This window comes from Petaurus breviceps, unplaced genomic scaffold, assembly GCF_028583685.1.
Source record: "Petaurus breviceps papuanus isolate PSGF00001 unplaced genomic scaffold, PetGlider_PUasm1.0 189, whole genome shotgun sequence".
Lineage (NCBI taxonomy): Eukaryota > Metazoa > Chordata > Mammalia > Diprotodontia > Petauridae > Petaurus > Petaurus breviceps.
In genome coordinates this window covers 25,673,865-25,692,637 of record NW_027185809.1, presented here as the reverse complement: position 1 = coordinate 25,692,637, position 18,773 = coordinate 25,673,865, and the positions used below count along the sequence as shown (strand labels likewise).

The following is an 18,773-nucleotide window of genomic DNA, read 5'->3' as shown; positions in this document are numbered from 1 at the left end:
TCTAGATCTAGTTTTTTTGAAGAGATTGATTATTAGGTTTCTTGAATCCTTGCCTCAGATTCCTTTTTGACAGGAATATAGGCTTTTGATGAGTTTGCCAAATACCTCTCTCTCAATCTTGTCTTGTACCTTCCTTGTCTGTGTCCACACTATCACAAGTCCAACAGCCATCTTGGGTGTAATGAGTTTCCCATCACTGGAAGTATTCAAGTAGTGTCTGGATAACTATTTATTGGAATATCGTAGATGAAATTTATGCTTTGGAAAAGGCTTAGATTGGATGGAATTTAGGGTCCCTTCCAAATTTGTAACACTTTGGTTTTATAAATCAGAGTATTATTTGCAAGAATGGCCTGGCTTTTCTAGAGTCAGAGCAATTTAAGAAAATATAATGTTCACAGCTGGCATCAATTACTGGCTTTCTGTCAGTGGGGTATTCCAGATGGTCCAGTTTCTATGGAAATCCCAAGGGGAAATCCCTGCATTTAGGTTTTAGGGGGAAGGGCAAGAAGGAAGTAGGCAATGGGATGTTTGTAAAAGCCACTTTTCAGTCTTCCAAAATCAGGTACAAAGTAATTAGCTGACACAGACTATTTCCTATTTGTAAATCGTTCAAATTTATGCCACATAGAGTAGGAAAAAGGAGAGCTGCAGCATTTCTTTTATAACTGGATACAGATTTGTTTGCTAAATTGAAGCTTGTGGGTTGTGGAAACTTTGGAAGTAGGTAGCTGGATGTGCTGAGTTTAGCTGAATGTGTTGTTGAATTCCTGAGCATTTAGTGACAGGGCTTGCTCAAAATGTTACCTTCCTATAGAACTAGTAAATAAGGTGGTACAATTCAATGATTTTGAATGTTTACAAAGTAGGGCCCCTATAGATTGCCCTGTCCAGTGCTGTGCCTGAAGTCAGAAAGACTCATCTTTCTGAGTTCCAGTCTGGCCACAGGCAGTTACTAGCTGTTTGACCCTGGGAAAGTCACTTCACTTTGCCTTAGTTTGCTCATCTGAAAAATGAGCTGGAGAAGGAAATGACAAACCACTCCAGTATCCTTGCTAAGAAAACCCCAGATGGCATCATGAAGAGCGGATATACCTGAAAGAACTGAACAACAAAAGAATCATGATGAGGGCTCTCGTACTTCGAAGGGCTCAATCTTGCATGCCCAAATCTCTGTGGTCTGGAGGTTATTCTCATGCTCAAGCACTGCCACCATCACCAAGGTTTCCAGTAATTCTTGGCACAAGTGCCAGAGATGGGACCTAGAAACACACCTCTTCTGAGAGTCACTAGGGACTATCCTTCCAGAGAACCTGCCTCCCTGCAAACATTTAAGCAGGTGTGTATTTTCTCCTTGTGCTCACATCACATCCTGGCTCAACAGAAATAAAAAGGATGGAACCTTGGCCTGATATTTCAAAAGCTTCCAAACTCTGGCATTGATAGTTGAATGAGGTTAGGTGACAAGACCACAGTGCTATAGGAAACCAATGGTGGTTAGATTTCAAAATCTTAGTTCCTATATATGATTTAGACTGCAGGGTCAAACATGCCACCAAGAGGCTACCTCAATACTCTGTGGATCTATTTTCAGTGGTTTTTCCAATGAGATATTTCACATTGCCTTTTATTTATTTCCATTTGTTTGGATTTATTTTATAGTATCTTGATTTCTCAAAAAGTCATTAGCTTCCATTTTCTCCAATCTAATTTTGAAGGAATTATTTTCTTCAGTGAGCTGGCCAGTTCTGCTTTTTCAGGCATTCTTGTCCTCATTACCTTTTTGGATTTCTTTTGCCATTTGAGTTAGTCTACTTTTTAAGGTGTTATTTTCTTCAGTCAGGCTGTTGACTCATTTTTCATGATTTTCTGGCATTCTCATTTCTCTTCCCAGTTTTTCTTCTACTTCTCTTACTTGATTTTCCAAATCCTTCTTGAGCTCCTCCATGGCCTGCAACCAATTCATATTATTCTTGGAGGCTTTTGATGCAGGAGTTTTGACTTTGTTGTCTTCTTCTGGTTCTATGTTTTGATTGTTTTTGTCACCAAAATACGATTCTATAGTTTGATTACACTTCCTCTGTTTGCTCATCTTGCTAGTAAATTTCTTTGCTCTTTGCCATAGTAGGACTCTGCTTCCAGACTGGAGAGTACTGTGTCCCAAATTTCTGGGGTTTTGTGCAGCTGTTGTCAGAGGTTTTTTTTTTTTGGAGGGCAATTGGGCTTAAGTCACTTGCCCAAGGTCACATGGCTAGTTTTTTGTGTGTGTGTTAAGTGTCTGAGGCTGGATTTGAACTCAGGTCCTCCTGACTCCAGGGCCGGTGCTCTATTCACTGCGCCACCTAGCCACCCCTCTTGTCAGAGTTTTTTCTAGGCACCTTTCATAGAACTGTGACAATGACTGCTTCTCCACAATCTCAACAAGCTCTGCCACACTAGCGCTCCTCACCCCAGGACCACCACCCAAGACTGTAACCCAGATCCAAGCAGGTCAAAGCAAGAGCAATTACCCTCTGAATGGTCACTTGGTTCCCCCACCATCTGTGGACCTAGAGCTCTGGAAGCAGCCACCTCTGCTGCCCCGGTGGGCAGGGGCTGGACCACACTCTACTCTCACCCACTTCCAACAGAATTCCACACTGACCTTTTACCTTCTCTTTGGCGTTTATGGGCTAAGAAGTCTGGAAACTACCACAGCTGCCAGTGATTCACTCTCCTGATGTCTGCTTCGGCAGGTCTGTGTTGCCCGTCTGGGCCAGCACAGCTCACTCAGGACTGTTCTCTGCTCCCAGCCCAGTGCTATAGACCCTTTCTGTTAGCCTGCCAGGCTGCCTCCAGTGGGAGATTTGTTCCTCTCTGTCACTTTGTGGGCTCTGAAGCACTAAAATTTGTTTAGAGTCACATTTTACAGGTATTGGAGGAGCTTGAGCAAGTTCTTGCTCCACCATTTTGACTCTACCCTTAAAGTGATTTTCAACAGAAAATATAGCTAGAGTAAAAATGTATTGTCTAAAAGATCTGAATAATTTAGTTCTACAAAATGGTATTGGTATTTGTGTAAAGAAGAGAGTCTTTGAGGCCCTGAATTATCTGTATTCTCAAGTGAATCTGTGATCTTCTCAATGTGAGTGCTTCCTCCAGTGATACCTATCACAACCCCTGCTTCTTTTACTATCTTGAGTAACTTTTGTTTATTTCTTCCCAGAAGTTCATATATGACTAATAATGCTGATAATGATGATGATGGCAGTGGTGGTGATGGTTATGATGGTGATGTTTTATTAATTAAAGCTCTAGTTACTGGAAAATAGGTTTAATGAATAAAGTGCCAGAGGCAGCTAGGTGGTGCAGTGGATAGACTACTGGTCCTGGAGTCAGGGGGACCTAAGTTTAAACTGACCTCAGACACTTGATGGTTACTAACTATGTGACCCAGAGAAAGTCACTTAACCCCAGTTGCCTCCCCTTCCCCCCAAAATGAATACAATGTCTGTGAGAATTCTGTAAGAAAACAAAATCCAAACAGTTCAAAATGCCAAAATACAAACTTCTAGGTTACATTTGTTTTCCTATGACTTTTAGAAAGAATTAAGTCTAGGGGCAAAAATGGTACCTTTAACCTGCAAACTTAATACAGCTGAGTAATAATAATAATAGCTGGAATTTTTGTGATACTTTAAGGTTTACAAAACTATAAATATTATCTTATTTTATCCTCATAACAATCCAGAGACGTAGGTGTTACTACTGTCTCTATTTTACAGAATAGGAAACTGAAGCACAAATAGGTTACATGAATTGTCCAGGGCCACATAGATATTAAGTATTGGAAGCTGATTTGAACTCAGGTCCTCCTGACTCCAGGGCCGGTGTTCTATTCAATGTGCCACCTAGCCGCCCCCTATTAAATCTCTTCTTGATGACTTAGGAAGGAAGAAAGAACACTCTACTAGGAATTAGCAAACTTAAATCTAGCCTTAACTCTGCCACAAACTTTTTATGCTCAAGTTCTTTTTGTTGTTTGTTTTCCAGTCCAATTCTTGACTTTGGATTTTATGTTAGTGTTGGACTTTATTTGCCTCTGGTTGGGGGTGGGGTGGACAATGTCTGACTAGAGTTTCTGTCTTTTATGTTCTTCTGAGGACATAGTTCAGTTTCAGGGCCTATAAGTTTTTGGTGCTTACAAAGTGGTATGATCTGGAAAGATCTGTTCACTACCCTCGTGGTCTACAAATTCCTGACCTGGTTTGGGTCTTTTGGCTCGAGTTCTCATAGTCTACTGCTAGACTCAGTCACAGTTAGCTTGTTGGGAGGTTCTCCATGTTCAGAGTGATTAAACTGTCAACTTTTCCTTGGTTCCCTGGTTTATTCCCCTTCAGGATTCTGGGTAGGGCTAAAGTTAAAAGTGAGTCCTAACTCTACTATTGGACTCAATCCCAAAGCTATGTTTTGTAATTTATTCCTTGCTCCTTGCACAAGTAGGGCACCTATTTTCTACCCTTTTTTCCATTTGGCCAATTTTACTTTTAAATAAGTTGTTTTCTTCAGTGGATTTTTACCCCCAATTTGGACAATTCTGTTTTTTAAGGAGTTGTTTTCTTCAGTAATTTTTTGTGCTTCCTTTTCTGTTGACTAGATTTTCATAATTCTTTGGTATAACTCTCATTTCTTTTCCCAATTTTTCTTCTGCCTCTCTTGCCACATCTCAGGTTTCCCAACCCCATCACTGGTCTCTTGACTTTGTTTCCTTATTGAAAAGATCAAAATATGGGGCGGCCAGGTGGCTCAGCGAGTAAGAGCACCGGCTCCAGTGTTGGGATGACCTGGATCAAATCCAGGCTCAGATACTCAGCACCACACCCAGAAATAACTGGCTGTGTAACCTTGAGCAAGTTACTTAACCCCAATTGCTTTAAAAAAAAGATCAAAATAATGCTTTAAAATACATAAAATATAATTTAGGATTATATTAGAAATCAATTATATTGTGAAATACATTATCAAAAATATTTTTAAACAATTTCTTTGTCATTGCTACAGCTCTTCTCTCCCTTCAAACTGTGACCCAGAACTAAATAATGAATGATGAATCTGTCCTTGCTCCTTCTCTCAGTGCTAGTACAGTCTCCTGGGATCTCATTTTGCCTAGGAGTTCAGTCATCTTACCATGCTTGAGCCCTGGGCTGTTCCTCACCATGCTTCCAACAGCCATAGCCCTCAGCTGCTTCTGCCTCCTGTACTGCTGAGCTCTTGACCACTCCCCATCCCAGTGTCCTCAGACCTCTTTGTCTATCTTCCTAAGCTTCTGTGGACTGGAAAAATGACTAAATGTGACTTTTTCTTGACTTTTCTGATCAGAATTTGGTTTGACACTCTTGCTATGTCATAGTGTGAAAGAGGTTTTGGAAGAAACAAAGACAGAATTGTGATCTCTCACTCTGTCATATTGGTTGTGCCCCTAACTACATATCAGTGCTAAGGGCTAGAGACATCAAGAGAAGCAAAAAGCAGGTTTTGTTCTCAAGGAGTTGGATGGAAGAACTCACGAGCTCAGTTCTTCTCTAACCTCAAAGACAAAAAACCTCTCCTGAGCTACAGTGTCAACTGTTCTCCTTCATTTTGTGCCGTCAACGCCCTCAGTTCCTTCACTTTTACTGCTTAACTTCTAAAAAGAGTAGCTGCTGTTCCTCTTGAATTCTCCTTCCATTGATAGATGATTCCTTACCAGTCTATTTACCCAGTCACTCAAGTTGAACTCTTTTTCATTCTTCATCCTGCCTTTCAATCTCTTACCAGCTCCTATTGATTCCACTTATACTATATCTCTTGAACATCTCATTTCTTTTTTTTTTTAAAGCAATCGGGGTTAAGTAACTTGCTCAAGGTTACACGGCCAGTTATTTCTGGGTGTGGTGCTGAGTATCTGAGCCCGGATTTGATCCAGGTCATCCCGACACTGGAGCCGGGGCTCTTACTCGCTGAGCCACCTGGCCGCCCCATATTTTGATCTTTTCAATAAGGAAACAAAGTCAAGAGACCAGTGATGGGGTTGGGAAACCTGACCAGGGCACTGTTGCTACTCATGTAACCTCACATCAGATTGAGGTGCATTATCATGTGATGGCTAGAGGACTGACCTTGGAGTCAGGAAAACTCGGGTTCTAGTTATGCCATTGACATGTTGTAGACAACTCACTTAATCTCTCATTTTCCCAGATATTCTCTAAATTTTAGGGAATAAATTCCTGATGACTTATCAATCAGCAAATGTTGGGGAAGTTACAGAGTAATCTTCCCTCCTCCCTCCCCTAAAACCCACCCCAGATAGTGCATGAACTTTTTGGTTCCTTCTTTTGTTGCCTAGTAGCCAGGGGTGCCTCTTTTGTCCTGTCCTTGTCTCATCTATTTTTTTTAACTCTTGAAAGTCTAAGGACTTAAAATTACTTTTTTCAAATTCAGTTCCACATTCTAGTCTGTGAATATATTTTGGGATCCTGATTCAGTCACCCAGTGTATTAGCTTTCCATCCCAGCTTTAGGGTATCCTCTAATTTGTTTGTTGTTTGTCCTTCATTTTTTTTTTTTAAAGCAATCGGGGTTACGTAACTTGCTCAAGGTTACACAGCCAGTTATTTCTGGGTGTGGTGCTGAGTATCTGAGCCCGGATTTGATCCAGGTCATCCCGACACTGGAGCCGGTGCTCTTACTCGCTGAGCCACCTGGCCACCCCTAAGCAATTGGGGTTAAGTAACTTGCTCAAGGTTACACGGCCAGGTGTTTTTGGGTGGGTGCTAAGTGTCTGAGCCCGGGATTCGATCTCCAGGTCTTCTCAACACTGGAGCCGGTGCTCTTACTCGCTGTGCTACCTGGCTGCCCCGTTTGTCCTTCATTCTTGAAAAGGATCCTGACATCAGGAAGGTGATGCCACGATTTACAAGTAAATTGGATTTAAGTGAAGAAGGGCTGTATAAAGTCATCAGCTTCACTCTCTCCTCTGGAGTCATCTGGCTCCAGCGGCAAGATTCGGATCAGGACCACTGGAGATGACCCCAGTCTAATTTGAATATTTAATTGAACAAGGCCAAAGACAGACTCAAAACAGCTCTCCACTAGAACTTCTTCCAGGATTCCAAGTTGATTTTGATTACTACTCTTTAGGTCTATTCTTTTCAATCTATTCAAAATCTAGGTAATTATATTATTATATAGGCTTTATCTGCACATCTTATTTACAAGGATATTGTGAGAGAATTTTTTAACACGCTGAAATCCAGATATGTTATAACTATGTCATTCATCTGAATAACAGTCTATTAACCTTCTTAAAAAGATAAATGGAATTAACATTTTTGACCTGTAATTGATGATACCACGAATCTCTAGGCCAGGGACCTATGGCCTTGATTTTGGGTGTGGCCTTTTGACTGAGTCCAAGTTTTACAGAATAAATCTTTTTATTAAGGAAATTTGTCCTGTGAAGTTTGATTCAGTAAAGGGCTACACTTGAGGACCTGGATGGCCTCATGTGGTCTTGAGTTTGTACTTGCTCTACTCTAGGCTCTCCCCTGAAACTCTGACTTTGGCTTCAGTTTCTTCCTTTATAAAATGACATTAGTCCAGATGATTTATTTACTTAATAAATTTTTGTTAATTATCTTTTTTATATCACCTACATTTTACCTTGTGTGCTTCCTGGTGCCCCTCCTTCCAGAGAGTCAACCCTAATAATAAAGAATGAAAAAAGAAAAGAAAAAAAGTTCACCAAATCAATAAGCACATTAATAAAGTTCAAAAATATAAACATAATGGGGTATCTAGGTGTCACAGTGAATAGAGCACCAGCCCCAGAGTCAGGAGGACCTGAGTTCAAATATGGTCTCAGACACTTAATACTTACTAGCTGTGTGACCTTGGGCAAGTCACTTAACCCCAATTGCCCCGCCTTCCCCCTCCAAAAAGCAAATATATATACATAAGTTTGTAAAGGAACCCCTGCCTCTATAAAGGAACAGGGGGAGATACTGTTTCATGTTTTCTTTGGGGTCAACCTTGGTCATTATGATTTTGCAACATTCATTTTTTTATTGTGGTTCTTTACATTTACATTGTTGAGGTCACTGTTTCCTTTGTTCTGCTCACTTCACTTTGCATCAGTACACATAAGTTTTTCCCTGCTTCTCTCTATTCATCATTTTTATTGCTTCTTACGGCATATTATTAATTAATGTAGCATAATATTCTATTATGTTCATGTGTCAAATTTATCTAGCCATTCTCCACATGATGGATATCTAGGTTGTTTCCGGTTCTTTGACACCACAGAATGCACTGCTATACATATGTTGGGATCTGTGGAGCCTTTTATTTTTTGACATTGATCTCCTTGGAGCATATGCCTAGCAACAGAATCTCTAGGTCAAAGGGTTTGGGCTTTTTACGATTAGATTTGAAGTTTCCTTCTAGCTCAAAAAATACAAAATCAGCACAAATTTTAGTTTGTGGTTGAAAAAATATAAAAAACCTACATTGCTGTGGTATGGTTGTTCTTTGTGTGTTGCTGATTTCTCTACAATAATAGTTAATTAAAAGAAATTAACCCAAAATGAAATGTTTCATACTGAAAATGCAACATAGAAGGAAAAAAGCAACCTCCTATGCAGTAAAATGTTTTGTCCTACAAAAATTTGATGGAGTCAAGTAGAAAATCAATGGAAAAATTTAAACCTGACATAAATGCAATACATTATTTATGATAACTTTCAGGATTTGAAAGCCACTTAAAGGTAATCATCTAAAAAAAGCTGGGACAAGTTAGCAAAATGACTCCAGCTTACCGAAGCTGCTGTTTACAAGTGAAAAGAAATGCTGGCGAATAAAACAAAAGCAAATAGGAAAAACACCTTATTTTTCTTTATTCTTATTATAGTTGTTGTTAGTAATAATTATTTCTTACATTTTTCTAGCATAGTAGTTCTTAACCTGGAGTTTGTGAACTTGTTTTTGAAAAATATTTTGATAAGTATATTTCAATATTTTGATAAGTATATTTCAATAATTGTCTTCCTTCGTAATCCTGCACATTTTATGCATTTTAAAATATTATTCTGAGAAAAGGTCCATAGGCTTCAGTAAACTCATAAAGGTGTCCATGATGCAAAAGAAACTAAGAACACCTGATTTAGTACTTTACAGTTTTGAAAGCACAAGTTTTTCTTTTAAAGCTATTGAATTAAAATATTATACTAATGTGAGTATAAGAGGCAGAGGGGTATAGTGGATAGAGGGATTTGGAGTAAGGAAGATCTGGATTCATGTCCTGCCTCTGACATTTGTTAGAATCATGACCAGGGGAAAGTCAGATAATATCTTAATACTCCTGGCCACTCTGTGAGACTATGGAAGTTGCATGGTACAGAGGAAAGGGTACTGAATTTGGGATCACTGGAAACTGGGTCCAAATGTCATATCTGTCCAACCTGTGTGACCTTAAGCAACTCACTTAAATGTTTCCAGTCTTAGTCTGAACAACTGTAAAATTAGAGGGGTAAACAAGATGATCTTCCAGCTTGAAAACCATGACCCTAGTGTAATTAACAAGTGTCAATGTGAGACAAAAGCTGCTTCACTAAGAAATGAAAATAACAGACAGTAGCTCTTACTCTCTTACTGTAGAGTGCAGTGGGACAGATTATTTTCAGACCATATCTGTCTTTTCCCACTAGGAAGCAGGGGAGGCTGGACCCTCCCTTGGTGACCTATTCCATTCCCTTGGGGGTAAGAAGCAATCAAGTTCTAAGCCATGTGGCTCTGGCAAAACATTTTTAAACTGGAATAGCCCATTCAGCAGTCTTCTCCCTGCTAGTTAGGACCTTGTTAAAAGTCATTAATAAAAATTGCCCCTCCCCACCAATTTTCTCACAATAGACTCAGTCCCTCCAGCTAGAAATCCTAGAGTTCTCAGTCCATCAATAAACATTTATTAAGCACTTACTTTGTGCTGAGTGCTATGTTAAACACTGGTTATGTAAATAAAAGCAAGACAGTACCTGGTTCCAAGGAACTCACAGTCTAAAGGGGGAGAAAATGTGTAAGCAAACATGTGTAAGGTATATACACGATAAATTGGAAACAATCAATGCAGGGAAAGAATGAGAATTAGAGGGGACTGGGAAAAGTTTCCTGAGGTAGATGGGATTTTTGCTGGAACTTGGAGGAAGTCAGGAAAGCCAGGAGGTGAAGTTTGGGGAGCAAAGCATTCCTGGCATTGAGGAAAGCCAGTGAAAAGGCCTGCAGTTGGGAGATGGAATGTCTGGGTTGAGAAATAGCCAGGAGGCCACTGTCACTAGATCACAGAGAATGTGGAGGGAGGGAAGATATAAGGCTTAAGAAGACTGGAAAAGTTAGGAGGAGGGGTCGTGAAGGGCTTTGAACACTAAAAAGAGTTTTCATATTCGATTTTAGAGAAGATTAGGGAGGCTCTAGAGTTTATTGTGTGTGTGTGTGTGTGTGTGTGTGTGTGATGGGGGAAGAACATGGTCCACTGACCGATTTTTATATTCCCAAATATTCACTGGCATCTTCACAAATCAGAAAGAAGTTATGATCTATCATAATTTTAGGTTAAGGGTAAGGCTTTTCAGAGACACAAAGTAAATTATGAGTTATAAATAGACCTGGAGAACAGAGAAACTGAAATAAATCTAACTCCTAATGTACTGTGTTGCATAGTACAGTAAGGAGTGTGAAGAGAAAGATAGCTCGGTGGATGAAGTGCTGGACCCTGAGTCAGTAAGACCTGAGATCAAATCCAGCCTCAGATACATATTAGCTGTGGTACTGTCATGACTGCCATCTACCTCAGTTTCCCAATCTGTAAAATGAGGATAATAAGAACACCTACCAAGGCTGTTATTAGGATAAAATAAGATAATATTCATGAAATGCTTTGCAAACCTTAAAGCATTATATAAATACAGCTGTTATTATTAAATGCTTTCCCTCTGCAGGCAGAGGTAGAAACAAAAGGTTGGGGGCTAAGCCTTTATAATTTTTGCCTTAATATTCAAGCCACTGTGAGCACTGTCAGTCCTAGCCATCCTCATCTTCTCAGTGGGGAAATGACATCATTGGAGCCTCAGCCACCAGAGCTAAACCTGAAACTCAAAGTCTTGTCTCTTTTTTTTCCTTTCTCCAATTGCCATGCTGACATCTCTCTTTTTGTTGTGTCTGTTCTGTCCCAAAGTCCTCAGTTCAATGGTTCAGTTTCCAGTCCTGCAGCACAGGAGAACCTCTCCCAGAGCTGGGAGAAAAGCAACTTACCCATTTAAGACATAACTCTCCTTTTGTTCAAGGAGAGAACTCAAAAAAGTCTGGCCTCACCAGTAGGCTGCTTCCTCCTTGGCAGGTTTGGTATCTGGGTGGTATCCAGAGCTTTTGCTCCTTGGCAGAGATTGATACTCCAATGGCATTCAGGGTTAATTCTCAGTAGAGATCAGTGTCTGGGTGGTATTTGGGGTTATTGCTTCTTGGCAGAGATCAGCACCTGGATAATATCCAACATTACACTGGGAAATGATGATGATAAGTTACAAACAAATTGCTGATCTGCATCAGTAAAAGTAATTTCTTGATTGGTAGTTCTTTACACCAGTGAAATCACGGGTTTGAAATATGAGCCCTCCCTCTTCCTCCAAAGACCCCCCCCCTTTCCTATCCTCATCATGAAGGATGTCTTTGTTGTTGTTGTTGGAGGGGGGTAAGGCAGGGCAATTGGGTGACTTTCTCAAGGTCACCTAGCTAGTAAGTGTGTCAAGTGTCTGAAGCTGGATTTGAACTCAGGTCCTTCTGACTCCAGGGCCGGCGCTCTATTCACTGCACCACCTAGCTGCCCCAAGAATGGTCTTTTTTAAACATTGTTTTTACCTGTGTCTTCTAGCCACCCAGACTGGACAAAATTGCTTTAGAAATGATTAAGGTTGCTATTTAATTCTATTTCTCAGTCACTTTGTGGAGCAGCAGGAGAGATCAGTTTTCAGGAGAACAGGCTATACTGATTCTAGGATCCTGCTAGAAGTCCTCTAGAATCTGAAGAAATACCTGTGACTAGTAGTGGGAAGTCTCTCATAATTGGTCAGCAAGTAACTAGTCCCTTAGGCTCCAGTCTCTCCTCCCTCTTATTCAACCTCCATGTATCAATCCTGTATTAATCTTCTTAAATCATCAATTTAATTGAGTTACTCTCATGCCCCCAAATTGAAATGACTCTACATCAACTTAATTCAATTTGTAGTTATTATTCTGCATGTTAGGAATTGTCCTAGGCATTAAGAATCCAAAAATAAAAAATATAGCATAGTCCTTGCTCTCAAAGAGCTTTTATGGTGGGAGGAGACTAGAGAGATGAATGTAATTCAGAGCAGAGAGTGTATAGATAGCTGATTCAGAGGTGGGCTTCCTTATCACAAAACTTTGAGATCAGAGAGACTTTTCCAGGAGGGTAGCCATACCGTCACAGCTTATGGAGGCCCCTGAGGTGACAATTTTAAAAGAACCTTGGGGAAAATTGAGAAAGAAAAAGAAATAGGAGAAAGGCTTTCCTAATTCGTTTTTTAGTGCCTTGTAAATATTGAGCTTTTTCCCCTTCTTCCTTTGTGATGCCAGACTTTGGACTAAATGCAGAGTTGTAGGCAGATTTCATTTACCAGGAACATATTTTTTTAAAGATTTGGTATTCCTGTGGTAGACACCAAGGGTTATGCACACATCAAAATACAGTAACTTCTGTAGTCATCAAAAGGGCAAGTTAGGCCACTGAATCCTTTTTCCCCAGAGTGGGTCTTTGAACTCAGATCTTTCTGACTCCAAGTCTAGTGCTCTATTCACTGTGCCACCTAGTTGCCCTCCTTGAATAATAACTTCCCTTTATTATCTCCACAAATGGGTGATTCTCCCAGGCTATGCCTGGAAATTTGCTACTTTCTTGTTTTCACCTGTTAAAATCCTTCTCTTTCTTCAGTGTCCAGCTTAAGTACCACCTCCTACATGAAATCGTTGCTTTCATCTCCATCCTCCCCAATTGCAAATGTCAAATAGCAATAGCTAGAATATGCACCAGGCTAGAGCTAGACTTTATATTGAACTGGAGGATTAAATATGAATTACTTTGTGAGACAAGAGTTTAGAGTATTTTAACTTGATTCTCTTTTAAACAAATTGTTCTTTTTTTTCTCTGTAACGTGATATCCTGTTATTATGATAGTAACTGGCCGTGGAAAAAGAGTTGGGCGAAAATGGGGCCTAACGCAGTTGAGTACCTAGCAACCTCTCTGAGGCTACTCTCCCAAGTTCCACTCAAATTGGTAGACTAGGTCTGTAGAAGGAGGCTGGCTGCCATTCTATTCAGGGTTCTAGAGGTGATTTTCAAGTGTCTGAGATTTCTAGTACTGTCACTCATGAGCTCCCACCAGTGCAGTCCCTATGGATTAACTTTTTTTTCCTTGCTTTGTGCAGCCCTGAAGTTCCCTTTAAGTACAGCTCTCTTCTAGGCTCTAAGGGTCAATGCACTTGCATGTCCTGAAGTTGCCTTTTTGTAGTGTATCTTGTTTGTTGTTGGACACTACTACTGACTGCATCTCCCACTACAGTTCCTTAAACACTGCTATTGACCCTTGTTCCGAGTTCCCATAGCTCTGATGAATTTACCTGGGGGGAGAGAGAGGAGAAAAATTTGCTCCTTCCCCACTTGCAGGCACTTATTAATACAAGTTTTGGATCAATCAAAGTAAGCTAAGTGTGAATTAATCTTTAATTAATTTGAAAGGGCTTTTTGTCCATTGGATGAAAGCAGATAAAGCCACACAAGAAATATCTTGTCATTGTCTGAATCAGACACAACTCTTGGCCTAGTATAACATAGAATATTAAATTAAAATTCCAGCCACAGTGAATTGAGTGCTGGTCAGGTGAGAAATTCCTGAGAATTTCCCTGAGAAAAAATCCCAACTCTTACAAGTATTCAATTTTATTCAACAAATATTTATTTAAAGTACCTACTCCATACCAAACATTTTGTTAAGTGCTAGAGATAAAAAGTCAAAATAAAACAGTCCCTACCCTCAAGAATCTTTTTTTTTCTTTTTGGAGGGCAGTTGGGGTTAAGTAACCTGCCTAAGGTCACACAGCTATTTTTTTGGGGGTGTGTGTGTGTTAAGTGTCTGAGTTTGGATCTGAACTCAGGTCCTTCTGACTCCAGGGGCTGGCGCTCTACTCACTGTGCCACCTAGCTGCCCCTACCCTCAAGAATCTTGTATTCTTTTGGGAAGGGTGTAGAAAATAAAACATGCAAATAATTACAAAATATGTTATACAAAGTAATTTCCATGAAGAGAATGTGGATATAATAAGAAAGACAGTTTGATAATAGGGAACGGGATCATAAAGTCAAAATTGAAAAATAGGAAAGAATAGGAGATGGAACTAATTTTTGTTTGTCTGAGGGACCATGGAGTAGCAGTTCTAGGCAGCCTGCTTCTTGGAATCAGGGATTCTGAGTAAAGTCAAAGGGCAGCAGATTGTCACATCTCTTAAGAGTAAAAAAAGTGATATTGATTTAAAGACCAATTCTGGAGAAAGATATTTAAATGGTAAATGGTAAAATATTGCAGAGTGGTGCACGTGCAGTTGCAGAACAGAAGTCCAATTCCTGGTCTTGCCTAATAGTAAAGCCAGGAGTCTACCAAGTCCTAGGGCCAGGCTGGTTATAAAAAATCGAGACATGTTTGAGGTACTTACCCTCATCCAGGTCAGCTCTACCCTAGGATTTACTCTAATTCTGAATAGATTACCTCCCTCACAGTGGGATAAATATAAATTTAAAATAGTTTCCTGGGAGCTAGATGTAGCATGGCATTGTTATAAATGTGTTAGAGCAAAGGAAAACTATAGACAGAATTGTCTAGGAAAAGTTGAAAAGGGGGAAACATTTGCAATTGGGGATGATGGAGATGAAAGCAAAGGTTTCATGTAGGAGGTGGTACTTAAGCTGGACACTGAAGAAAGAGAAGGATTTTAACAGGTGAAAACAAGAAAGTAGCAAATTTCCAGGCATAGCCTGGGAGAATCACCCATTTGTGGAGATAATAAAGGGAAGTTATTATTCAAGGAGGGCAACTAGGTGGCACAGTGGATAGAGCACTAGGAGTCAGAAAGATCTGAGTTCAAATTTGGCCTCAGTTATTTCCTAGCTGTGTGATCCTGGGCAAATCACTTAACCCCATTTGCCACAGTTTCCTCATCTGTAAAATGAACTGGAGAAGGAAATGGCAAACCACTCTAGTATCTTTGCCAAGAAAACCCAAATGGTGTCATGATGAGTCAGACACAATTGAACAACAAAAATTCTTCAAGGAACTAATTCAGGTTGGCTGACATGGAGAATGTGTGAAGGGAATAATGTAGAATTAAGGTAGAAATGGAGCTTCAACCTTACAGATCAAGCTAAGAAATTTACATATATATATGTATATATATTTGTGTGTGTGTGTGCCTGTATTTTAGGGAATAGGTAGCCACAGAAGGTTTTCAAGTAATTTGGCCAAACTTGTATATTAGGAAGATTATTTGGGTAGTTGTCTGAAGGTTAGGTTTGAAAGGAGAAAGGTGTTGTCAGAGGGCCCAGATAGGAAAGTTATTATAATTGTTTAGGTCAGAGGTTCTCAAACTTATTTGGTCTACCACCTCCTTTTAAAAAAAATTACTCAGTAACCCCCTGGAAATTTACTTTCTTTAACCTTTAACATGTTTTTTTTATTCTTACCATTTAAAAAATATAGCTTTTTTAAACGATGCATCTTAAATTTAATAATTTATTGCAAATTTGTGTTTTTTCCCTGCTTTGAAATTTTGATGATACAATATTGTGTCATGTAACTGTATAGTATTGCAATTGTAAACAAGTCATTACATACACATATTCCTGTTTATGCATGCTAGACTTCCTGACAATGCATGATTACTATGTCTTTAACTGTTACACAACAGATGAAACATGTGCAAACAATTTTTCAAAAATTTCACTCTTCTTTCCTTATGCTACCACCCCCACCTATTTTTATTCAACACCCACCAATTGTACCTGAGACTACTACCATGCCCCATCATTCCAGTGCCCCCCAAAGGGGTGGTTTTGTCCACTTTGGGAACCTCTACAAGTAATGAAGACCTGAATAGATGACATACGAATAGAGAGAAGATGAGTTCACATGCTGTGGAAAGAATCGACAAGACTTGACAACTTATTGGATATAGTGGTGATAGAGAGAGAAGAATGCAAGTTTTAGTGGCTAGGATAGAAATATTGCTATCAAGAGAGATAGAGCGGAAAGACCTAGATATAAAAGGTCATATACAATTCTTAAAAGAGCAAAGAAGAAAATGCCTTTTACAACTATGGACAAGATAAAAGTTCAAAATTGGACAAGATAAAAGTTCAAAATCAGACAAGGAATAGATAGTATTATAGATGTTAAAATGAAAAAGTTTGATTACATAAAATTGAAAAGTTTTTCACAAACAAAATCAATACCTATAAAATAAGAAGGGAGATAACTTAGAAGGGAAAAACCTTTTTAGTAAGTTTCTATGATAATGACCTTATATCCCAAATATGAAAAATATATATAATAATGACAGTTATTCCTCAACAGATAAATGGTCAAAAGATGTGAATAGACAATGAGAGAGAAATAGAGGGGGAGAGAGAGAAGAGGGAAAGGGAGGGGGAAGAGAGATGAAACAGAGAGAGAGAGAGAGAGAGAGAGAGAGAGAGAGAGAGAGAGAATAATACTATCAATTAAAGAAATTAGGTGATAGAGGGTGAAGCCTGGAGTTGCAGAATTTTGGATTTGAGTAGATTTGAAGATTTCAGCAGATTCCTTGCAAATCCATATGAGTTCACAAGCAATGAATCTTTTGGTCTGGCACGTAGATCCCTTTAACACTCATCTACTGACCGAACACTGGATCAGCACCTACTGGAAAATATTCAGGTAAACGTTTTCAACAATCTCACAGATGGGGACGATTTTTTAAAAATGTAAACTCTTCATGGTTGCCATTTTCTGAATTAGCAGTGTAGATTTAGATGAGCTGAGATGTGATCATTTTCTGCAATTTAAGTGTCATTCCTTCTAGAAAGAAGAGCTTTGTTTATAAACAGTGAGGTTAATAGGAAATATAGTCTCATTACCCACATTCTTCCTATAGGTTTCCATTAGGGCAACAGAGTGTAAATGACATATTAAAAATAAATTCCAGCTGAAAAATAATCAACTAGATTTAGATCTTTGTTCTAATTTTAGGGGACATGGGGAAGAGGAAAGGAGCTCATCCTCTTCAGCCTTGGAATACAAATGAGGCTAAATTGGATTAAAACCATCACTTTTTTTATAATCACCAAGAATTCTGGCTTTTACAAAGCATCTATGAACATAATATATGACTACTATATATTTTTTTCTTTTTAGATCCAGAATCTGAACTTGAATCACACACTGAACTGTTTTCAGGTTTCTCCATGTTTGGGAACATGTTTGCTAAAAAACCTCCCTTTAATTTGCAGAGGTCTTTGTACAGCTGAACAGCTGCGCATCTGGAGATTATGGAGCACCAAAAGCCAGAAGGAGCATTCCAGGAAGAAGGAAATTGAGGAAAAGGATGATTTGGTTTGGGGATGCTTTTGGAAAAATACTGTTGAGAACTTTCGGAGGAAGATATCCAGTGTTCAGTCAGCCAGCATTTACTGCGAAACTGATACCTCTGAACAAGTCATCTCAATAGAGCCCAGACCCAGAGGAATAGAAAAGTTTAATCCCCTGATGTGGAAATGAACTAAAATGGGAGAGTAAAAGGGTGCACCTAAATTCTTGGCCTTTTCTCATGTTGCTTTTCTTCAAAACCAGTGAAATTCACCCACTAATATAGATGATGAATAAAGCAGACCCTTTGGTACAACAGAAACATTTCTCCTTTGTTCTCCCAAGGGCCAAAAGTTTTGCCCAGGTTTGAGCTCTCTGCAGCTGCTAACATTCACAGACTGTGAGTTCGGGCCAATTAAATTGTGAGATTGAAATCATAAATTACAGACATGGTGTGATGCCAAGCAAAGGCAACTTCCAAAGGTTCAAAATACCAGCATAGCCACTCTCCATTTTATTCAGTGACAAATTAAGAACAGAGAAAATCAAAATACAGCATAATGCAAAATACAGCATTTACCAAGTGTAATTCAATAACTTCCAAGTTCCACTCCACTCCTGGGCAGTACATTCATTTAGTCAATCACAAAGTCTCTCTTCCAAATGGAGATTAGTTCCCAATCATAAACAAAGTACATTCATTTGGGCAGTCACAGAGCACAAAAAAGTCAAAAGTTTCCCACCCCTGGATCACAACTGAATTACAGTTACCATCAGTTAATGCCAAGCACCTTCTCAAAAGGGGCAGTAGAGAGCACAAAGGCCATCTACCCCTGAGTTTCAAGGTTAAGATATCATCACAGCATTTAATACCCAAAAAAAGGTCTTTTCTTCCTCTTGACCTGAGGCAAGAGTTCTCAGCAATCTCTGTTCCTGGGGAGACAAAACTTAACAAGGCCACAAGATACATTGCCAGTGTCCTCATTAATTCTCTGCCTGCAGAATAGTCCTAGGACCCCTGAACACATCAGTAAGATTAGGATTTCTAGTAAATTCTAGGATTTCTGTAAATAATTCAATA

The 18,773-nt window shown here is 39.3% G+C and overlaps 1 long non-coding RNA gene across 1 annotated transcript in view; it reads left to right on the top strand.

Moving 5' to 3' along the window:
• Positions 1–17,894, top strand: part of LOC138164041 (uncharacterized) — a 46,627-nt gene extending 28,733 nt beyond the window's left edge. The window contains exon 2 of the long non-coding RNA XR_011168975.1: positions 17,617–17,894. This is a non-coding gene — a long non-coding RNA (uncharacterized lncRNA). The remainder of the gene's footprint in view (positions 1–17,616) is intronic.
• The last annotated feature ends 879 nt before the right edge of the window (positions 17,895–18,773 follow it).